The 9,173-nt window shown below is 38.1% G+C and overlaps 1 non-coding gene across 1 annotated transcript; it reads left to right on the plus strand.

The window, feature by feature from the left end:
- Positions 1-791: 791 nt before the first annotated feature.
- On the plus strand, positions 792-895 carry LOC127742757 (small nucleolar RNA R71). Its single transcript, XR_008004160.1, has one exon. It is a non-coding gene; the product is annotated as a small nucleolar RNA R71 (small nucleolar RNA).
- Positions 896-9,173: the final 8,278 nt, after the last annotated feature.

The raw sequence follows: 9,173 nt of genomic DNA on the forward strand, positions 1-9,173 counted from the left end.
TCCTCTATAGGTTTGGCCACTTTGGATATATTGATGGTCTTGCACTCTCTCTTTGGATTCTCTTCTGTATTGCTTGGGAGAGTACTAGGAGGGGTTTCAGTAACTTTTTTACTCAGCTGACCCACTTGTGCCTCCAAATTTCTGATGGAAGACCTTGTTTCAGTCATGAAACTAAGAGTGGCCTTAGATAGATCAGAGACTATGTTTGCTAAGCCAGAGCGGCTCAGCTCAGAATTTTCTGTCTGTTGCTGAGAAGATGATGGAAAAGGCTTGCTATTGCCAAACCTATTTCTCCCACCATTATTGTTATTAAAGCCTTGTTGAGGCTTCTGTTGATCCTTCCATGTGAAATTTGGATGATTTCTCCATGAAGGATTATAGGTGTTTCCATAGGATTCTCCTAGGTAATTCACCTCTTCCATTGCAGGATTCTCAGGGTTATAAGCTTTTCCTTCAGAGGAGGCTTCTTTAGTATTGCCGGATGCAGCTTGCAATCCAGTCAGATTCTGAGAAATCATATTGACTTGCTGAGTCAATATTTTATTCTGAGCCAATATGGCATTTAGAGTATCAATCTCAAGAACCCTTTCTTCTTAGTCATCCCATTATTCACAAGATTTCTTTCAGAAGTGTACATGAACTGGTTATTTGCAACCATCTCAATGAGTTCCTGGGCTTCTGCAGGGGTTTTCTTCAGATGAAGAGATCCACCAGCAGAGTGGTCCAATGACATCTTGAACAATTCAGATAGACCATCATAGAATATACCTAAGATGCTCTATTCTGGAAGCATGTCAGAAGGACACCTTCTGATTAATTGCTTGTATCTTTCCCAAGCTTCATAGAGGGATTCACCTTCCTTCTGTCTAAAGGTTTGGACTTCCACTCTAAACTTGCTCATCTTTTGAGGTGAAAAGAATTTGGCCAAGAAAGCATTGACCAACTTTTTCCAAGAGTTCAGGCTTTCCCTAGGTTATGAGTCCAACCATATCCTAGCTCTGTCTCTTATAGAAAAGGGGAAAAGCATAAGTCTGTAGACCTCGGGATCAACCCCATTGGTCTTAACAGTGTCACAGATTTGCAAGAATTCAACTAAGAACTTATGAGGATCTACCAATGGAAGTCCATAAAACTTGCAATTATGCTGCATTAGACTAATTGAGGCTTAAGCTCAAAGTTGTTTGCTCCAATGGCAGGAATTGAGATGCTCCTTCCATAGAAGTTAGAAGTTGGTACAGTATAGTCACCAAGCATCTTCCTTGCATCTCTAGCATTGTTGTTGGATCCGACTGTCATGTCTACTTCTTTTTCGAGATTTTTTGTAAGGTCCTCTCCGGAGTGTTGTGCCTTAGCTTCTCCTAGCTTCCTCTTCAGAGTCCTTTCAGGTTCAGGATTAGCTTCAACAAGAATGTCCTTATCCTTGTTCCTACTCATATGAAAAAGAAGAGAACAAGAAATTTATTTTGAAATTTATTAAAATTTTAAAAAGATATAATTGAAATTTATTTTGAAAAAAATAATTGAAAAAGAAATTAAAAAGATTTGATTTTTAAAATTAAAGTTGATGACTTGACTAACAAGAAACTAAAAGATATGATTCTAGAATTTAAAGATTGAACCTTTCTTAACAAGAAAGTAACAAACTTGAAATTTTTGAATCAAAACATTAATTGTTAGCAAGGATTTTCGAAAATATGAAATAAAATTAAGAAAAAGATTTTGAAAAATTAGTTTTAAAATTTTCGAAAACATTAAAAGAAAAATGAAAAAGGTTTTGAAAAATTTTAGGAATGAAATTCGAAAATCATAAAAAAATGAAAAAGAATTAATTTTGAAAAAGATTTGAAAAGATAAAGTTTTTAAATTGAAATTTTGACTTGACTAATAAGAAACAACTAAATTTTTAAAATTTTTGACCAAGTCAACTCAAAATTTCGAAAATTATGAGAAGAATAAGGAAAAGATATTTTTTGACTTTTGAATTTTTAATGATGAGAGAGAAAAACAACAAAATGAAAAAAAAATATTAAAATTTAAGATCAAAACAAATAATGCATGCAAGAACACTTTGAATGTCAAGATGAATACCAAGAACACTTTGAAGATCAAGATGAATATCAAGAATATATTTTTGAAAATTTTTAAGAAAAGAGAGACATGCAAGACACCAAACTTAAAATTTGACACAAGACTCAAAGAAGAAACACAAAAAATTCTTTGGTTTTTATGATTTTATTAATTTTTTGTATTTTTTTATTTTGTTTGAAAACTTTTTGAAAAGAAAATAAAGGTTGAAACAAGAAAGAATATTACCTAATCTAAGCAACAAGATGAACCGTCAGTTATCCAAACTCGAACAATCTCCGACAACAGCGCCAAAAACTTGGTGCATGGAATTGTGATCACACTTTTCACAACTCCGGTACAACTAACCAGCAAGTGCACTGGGTCGTCCAAGTAATAAAACCTTACGCGAGAAAGGGTCGATCCCACGGAGATTGCCGGCTTGAAGCAAGCTATGGTCATCCTGTAAATCTTAGTCAGGCGGATTCAATTGGTTATGAGTGTTGATAATTGAAAGATAAATAAAATGCATATTAAAATAAAGATACTTAAGTAATTCATTGGTGGGAATTTTAGATAAGCGTTTGGAGATGCTTTGTTGCTTTTGAACCTCTGCTTTTCTATTGTCTTCATCCAATCATGCGTGCTCCCTTCCATGGCAAGTTGTATGATCCTCTCAGTGAAAATGGTCCAAGTACAATTTTTTCACGGCTAATCAACTATCGGATTTCTCGTCTCGAATGAAAAATACCAGGTACAGCTACCGCACGGCTAATCATCTGTCGGTTCTCACTTGTGTCAGAATAGGATCTCTCTATCCTTTTGCACACTGTCACTGTGCCCAATATTCACGAGTTTGAAGCTCGTCACAGTCATCCCTTCCCAGATCCTACTCGAAATACCACATACAAGGTTTAGACTTTCCAGATCTCGGAAATGCTGCCAATTAGTTCTAACCTATACCACGAAGGTTCTAACCTCACGGACTTGGTCCATGGATCAGAGACCCAAGAGACTATACTCCGGCTGTCATCCAATGACTACGTTGAACATCATGTAGACCGCTTGTGGTTGTCAGGCACGCGGATCTTGGCTAAGCGAGTAACAAAGATAGTGGGTGATTGTCACAGGTCACCCCTTCATTCTAACTTAACTAAATTAAGTACGAGAGTATATCTTGGAGAAGAAGTAAGCGTGAATTCAAAGAGAAACAATAGTACTTGCATTAATTCATGAAGAACAGCAGAGCTCCGCACCTTAATCTATGAGGTGTAGAAACTCCACCATTGGAAAATACATAAGAGAAACTAGCCTAGGCATGGCCATGAGGCCAGCCAAGCATAAAGTCTGAAAAAGGGGTCCAAAGATCAAATACAATAGTAAAAAGTGCTACTTATACTAAACTAGTTATTAGGGTTTACAGAATATAAGTAACTAAGTGCAGATAGTGCAGAAATCCACTTTCGGGGCCCACTTGGTGTGTGTTTGGGCTGAGCTTTGAAGCTTCCACATGCATAGGCCATTCTTGGAGTTAAATGCCAGCTTGGATGCCAGTTTGGGCGTTTAACTCCAGTTCTGGTGCCAGTTCTGGCGTTTTACGCCAGAAAAGGGTCTCTGGTGGGTGTTTTAACGCCGATTTAGGCCAACAAATCTCGGGCAAAGAATGGACTATTATACATTGCTGGAAAGCCCAAGATGTCTACTTTTTAACGAAATTTAGAGTGCACCAATTGGGCTTCTGTAGCTCCAGAAAATTTACTTCGAGTGCAGGAGGGTCAGAATCTAACAACATCTGTAGTCCTTTCTCAGCCTCTGAATCAGACTTTTGCTCAGGTCCCTCAATTTCAGCCAGAAAATATCTAAAATTACAGAAAAACACACAAACTCTTAATAAAGTCTAGAAATGTGATTTTTGCATAAAAACTAATAAAAATATACTAAAAAGTCACTAAAATATGCTAAAAACTACCTAAAAACAATGCCAAAAAGCGTATAAATTATCCGTTCATCACTCCCCACACTAAAACATTAGCATGTCCTCATGCTAACCTCAAGAGAACTAAAAGAGTGAAGGAAAAAAGGTAGAACTTATACAATGCAACCTATCTAAATGCATCTTGCTATTCTAATTACTATATGTGTATGTGTGTGTGTGTGTGTGGGGGGGGGGTCAAAGTGAGTCAAATTTCCAAGAATTCATATATGTACAATCAAGGGATAAATCAATCATATCAAAGCATATTCACAATTGAGTTGAGTTAATCAAAAAAGTTCACAAACTTGCAAGACAACCAATGATTAAATATAGAAATATGGAAATGAAGAATTGAACCCTCACCGAATTTGTGTATGCACTCTAATCACTCAAGTGTTTGGGATTAAACCTCTCAAATCTCCTCTAATCATGCTTTCTAAAATTTTGTTCTTCATCTAATCAATCAACAATTATCAAGTGTACAAATGCAAATATCATGAGGGCTTTTCAAGGTTGTTATGGGGCTAAGGTAAGGGTGAGGATATGGCCAAGTGAGCTATCATAGGAATCTTTGACTAACTTAAGTTCTCACCTAACACATACACACACTCTTATACAATTCTAAAGTCAAGCTTAGCCACCCAAAATCTCACTTTTGTATATTTCACACACTCATGTATCAATTTTAATCCCATCTCATATGCATTAATCCTTTTATTGGACTTAACATTGGGGTAATTTTGTCCCCTATTCATTTTTTTGATATATGAAAGCATAGTAAATCAATGCATATGGTTTTTTTTATAATTTCACATGAGTAGCACCCAAATTCTCATTAACCAAAATTTTCACATTTCTCCACACTTAATTGACACACAATCTCTATTTTAAGCTAACCAAAGATTCAAATGGGGGTATTAATTGTTTTTTCGCTTAAGGCTAGTGATGTGGTGATATAAAGGATAATTGGGCGTTAAAAAGGCTCAAAGTGGCAAACAAAGGCAAATGAAATGGTAGGCTATTTAGGATTAGTGTGCTAATATTAAATGATGGCCTCAATCACATATATGCAGGAACATACACTAAATAATAGACATATAGAATGGAACAAACTAAAGATTGCAATCATAGAGAGGAAAATACACAAGAATAAAAACTATGGTTAAATAATGTAACCATGTAATTAAGCTCAAAACTCACGGGTTGTCTGTTCTTAGCTCAAATACCATTTTCCAAACTATATATATATATCATGCAAGTTTCAAAAAGTTTTAACTCAGATCAATGTGAATCTTAAATGCCCGTTCTAAGAAAAATGTATTTCTTGAAATCTTCAACAAATTGACCAATATTTATTATTATATATATACTAAATGAAATGTTGTGATTATGAAATGCTAAGAGTTTTTAGTTTACTCCCTATTTTCAATGAAACTAAATTCTCATATGCAAAAGGGTAAACTAAGCTCAATAATCCACATTTTTCCAAATCACAACTAATAAGCTAAAAGTGCAATTCAAGCTAAATATCTAAGATATATGCAAGCTCAAAGTGCAAAATGCAACAAAGTAAAAATAAACAAAAGTACAATAAAATAAAAATGTGCAAGTACTAAAAGAAGAATAAAACAAAATAAAGCAAAATACAAAATAAAGCAAAATAGAACAAAAGTCTGATATAGTTCACCAAAATATAGTCCGCTGGAGACGGCGACCTCCCCATACTTGAATCACAGCATCATCCTCGATGCTACTGCTCGGACTCAGGGTGAGGGTCAACGGTCGCATCTGACTGGGGCTGAGGCTGTGGCTCCACGGAGGTCTGCTGCGCCTCTGGGGTAGCCTGGGTCAGTGTGGGTGCCTCTGGCTATTGAGCCTGCTCCTCCTCATGTTCTTCCTCCTCTGCGGAAGAAGGGTCATCATCAGGGGCATCTCGGCGCCCAGTGCTACAAGCATCTAATCCACTTGATCAAGGTGTCGCATGATGCGGCGCTCACTACGCTCCATGTATCGAAAAAGATGCTATACTAGTAGATATGTCAGCTGGGGTGCTAGCGGTGGTGGTGCAATAGGTGCTGCTGGTGCAGATAGGCCCGCTGCAGCTGAAGAAGATGAAGGACCATGTGTCACTGCCGCTGAAGCTCTGGCTCAAGATCGACGCCGGGATGGTGGCTTCTCATTCACCCAAGTCCCCCGTGGAATAAAGTTCTCCTTTCCATCGACTGGGGATGGTGGTGACACGTCATTCGCTCTCCATGGAGCACCGGCTCGCCGAGCCATCTCAGTGACCAAAGTCGAGAATGAGAGTGTGCCTCGGATATGTGCTCACCACATAAATCTCTTGATCAGTCGGGGAAAGTATACCTCCTTCCCCTCCATAATACATCTAATCAGGACGAGCATATCCACCGGAATCTCAGTAAAATGTGTGGTCGGCATGACATAGTGGGCAAGGATCTGCTATCATGTCCTAGCCTCCCGCGTTAGATGGGTAAATAGCATCCACTTGGGTTTCTTGTTATCAGCATTCATCTTCCAAGGGGCGTCCTGGGTGGCAACAATACCCCTAAAGGCATCATAATTATATGTCAAGCAAGCTATCTCCTCCTCAGCCAGCTGATATGCATTTTTCTCACTCACTTTGGGCCGACAGGGGAGTGCCTGCTCAATGTCAACCTCCTGCATCAAAATCTGACCTCCTTTCAGGTAAACCGATTCAATGGTCGGTCTGAAGAAATTACAGTAAAACTCCCGAACCCATGATGTGTTCACCCTACCTAGCTTCCTATCCACAAAAGCTAGGCCCATTCCCTCAATACTGTTCTCAATAGATTGCCTCAGATTGGCGGGAATGGCCAGTTTCTTCTCTATGTTGAGATTCTTTGTCCGGTAGGTCGGGAAACGGAGTTCACAGTATAGGTTAGGAAACATGTCTACATTAGTAGGAGGTAGGGACTGATCTGCTTTATCCTTCTCTGAAAGAGGGTTCTTGGCATAATTGGAGAAATGAGAGGTAGTGGAAGACTGTGCTTTCTTCCTCTTTCGAGAGGTGACCTTAGCTTTCCCTCTATCAGACATCCTGAAAATAGAATTCCCAGAGTACAAATTATCAAATAAAACAGAGGGAATAAAAGCAGGTAAATAAGCAAGCAGACAGAAATCCAGGAACAAAAGGATATTGAGGTATATTCATAAAGATAGCAAAAAAGGTAAATCCTTGGAATGGAAGAAAAGTAAAATTCATAAATCAATCAAAAGCACAATCCAAGAATCTATACAATGAAATTCGGAATGCTTGTTTGTTAAGAAACAAGTACTATGCCTCGAAAGAAACTAAAAGAGTTAGTTGAAAAATAAAAGAAAGATCAGAAGGTCAAGCAAGTAAAAAGTTAGAAAAGTGTGTTCAAATTAGCGGCATGGTAATGTAGTTCTTAACCAAAATGAATTCACAAAGTGGAAGAAGAAGCAAGCTCACTTGCATGAAGATAAAGCAAAGCAATGATGATGAAAGATGTAATGTAAGAAGCACAAAAAGAATTGAAATCATCAACAATGTAATTCAAATAGAAATGGAAACAAAAGGACTGGAAATGCTAATCCATCACCCCATGAATTGGCTTTGGTGTAAACCAAATAAATCACAATTCAAAAGTACTAAAGTCAATTCATGAGTGGAAGTTAAGTAAAATAGTTTCTAGAAAAATTTGGACAACATTTCGGCAGTAAATGAGGGTTTTCGGATAACTAGTCAGCAACAAAATAACTCATATGAATTTAGAATGAATCAAACAGGTATAACAAGCAGTAAATCCATATCGTTCTTGGCAACAATAGGCAAAAAAAACAACACAAATCAGCTGGCAGTGTTCGTTTCTTTGAATTTAAGTAGGCAATAAGAAATCGAACAATTACACCCAGCTTGCATTCACAACCAATTACAAGCATTCAGCATGAATTCAGCAATTAAGCGCTTGAATCAAGTGCTCACGTTCAAATTGGAACAAAGAAATACAGCAGTAATGATCTCTTAAATTCAAAAATTCGTCAAGATCATCCTTATCCAGGGCAAAATTCCAAGAAAAGAACAATCCACTTTGAACAGCAGCAGGCATAATCAATAATTTAATGAGCATCAACGCGGGCTAAGCACAAAGAGTTGCAACGAGTAAACAATTTGTTAACACATACCATTAAGCAGCAGCATTGATCAATAAACAGTATCAATTAACAGCATGTGAAACCATGGAACAGCGACGTTATCATCACTTAATAAACAAATCGATAGAAACTATTCCAGACAGCATGAGCAGCAATATGATAAACCTAAATCCATTATCCACACCAGATTCTCTAATAACCTAATCAACTAACATGCATTTTTAATCTAACTAAACTAAACAAAAATTAAACATTACTAACTAAATTACTTAAACATAACAATAAGATAAGAAAAGAAATGCAGAAAGGGGAACCTGGAAATCAGAATTGGAACAGAGCAAGGGAGAGGAAAGGTGGATGGAGAGTCGGTCGGAGCCGAGCGGCAGAGTTGGTGCAAGGCTAGGCGAGCTGATAGGAAGGATGCACCGAGTTAAGAAATAATGGAGCTCTGTTCCTAGGTTCTGATGGAAGGAGGGGAGGGAAAGAAGGAATGTAGAATAAAGAAGAAGGGAGAATGGAGGTGCTTGTGATTATGGAGAAGGCCGGTGGCAAGGGCGTGGCCGCAGTGGTGGTGGTGGTGGTGACAGAGAGAAGAAACGGCAAAAATGGGGGAAAAGAAAAAAGGAAGAAAGGAGGAACGAGAGAAGAGTGGTCTGATCGGCGGCTAGTTGGTCACCGGAAAGAGGTCGGTGGTGGTTGATGGAGGTAGTGGGGCTCTGTGAATTGGAGGGAGAAAGTGAAGAAGAAACGTTGAAAAGGGGTGAGGAGGGTTTACGCGAATGAGGAGGTTTCTCCACGTTAGGGCTAATGTAATTTAAATCGACGCGTACGCGTCATTGACGCATGTGCGTGGGTGGAAAGGAATGGAGATGATGCGTAAGCATGCTGCACCCGTACGCGTCGGGCGAAATTGTGCTAAATGCACAATTCCAGCGCCATTTTCATGCAACTTTCTGTAACTTTTGCATAAAATGCG

This window comes from Arachis duranensis, chromosome 1, assembly GCF_000817695.3.
Source record: "Arachis duranensis cultivar V14167 chromosome 1, aradu.V14167.gnm2.J7QH, whole genome shotgun sequence".
In the NCBI taxonomy this organism is placed as follows: domain Eukaryota; kingdom Viridiplantae; phylum Streptophyta; class Magnoliopsida; order Fabales; family Fabaceae; genus Arachis; species Arachis duranensis.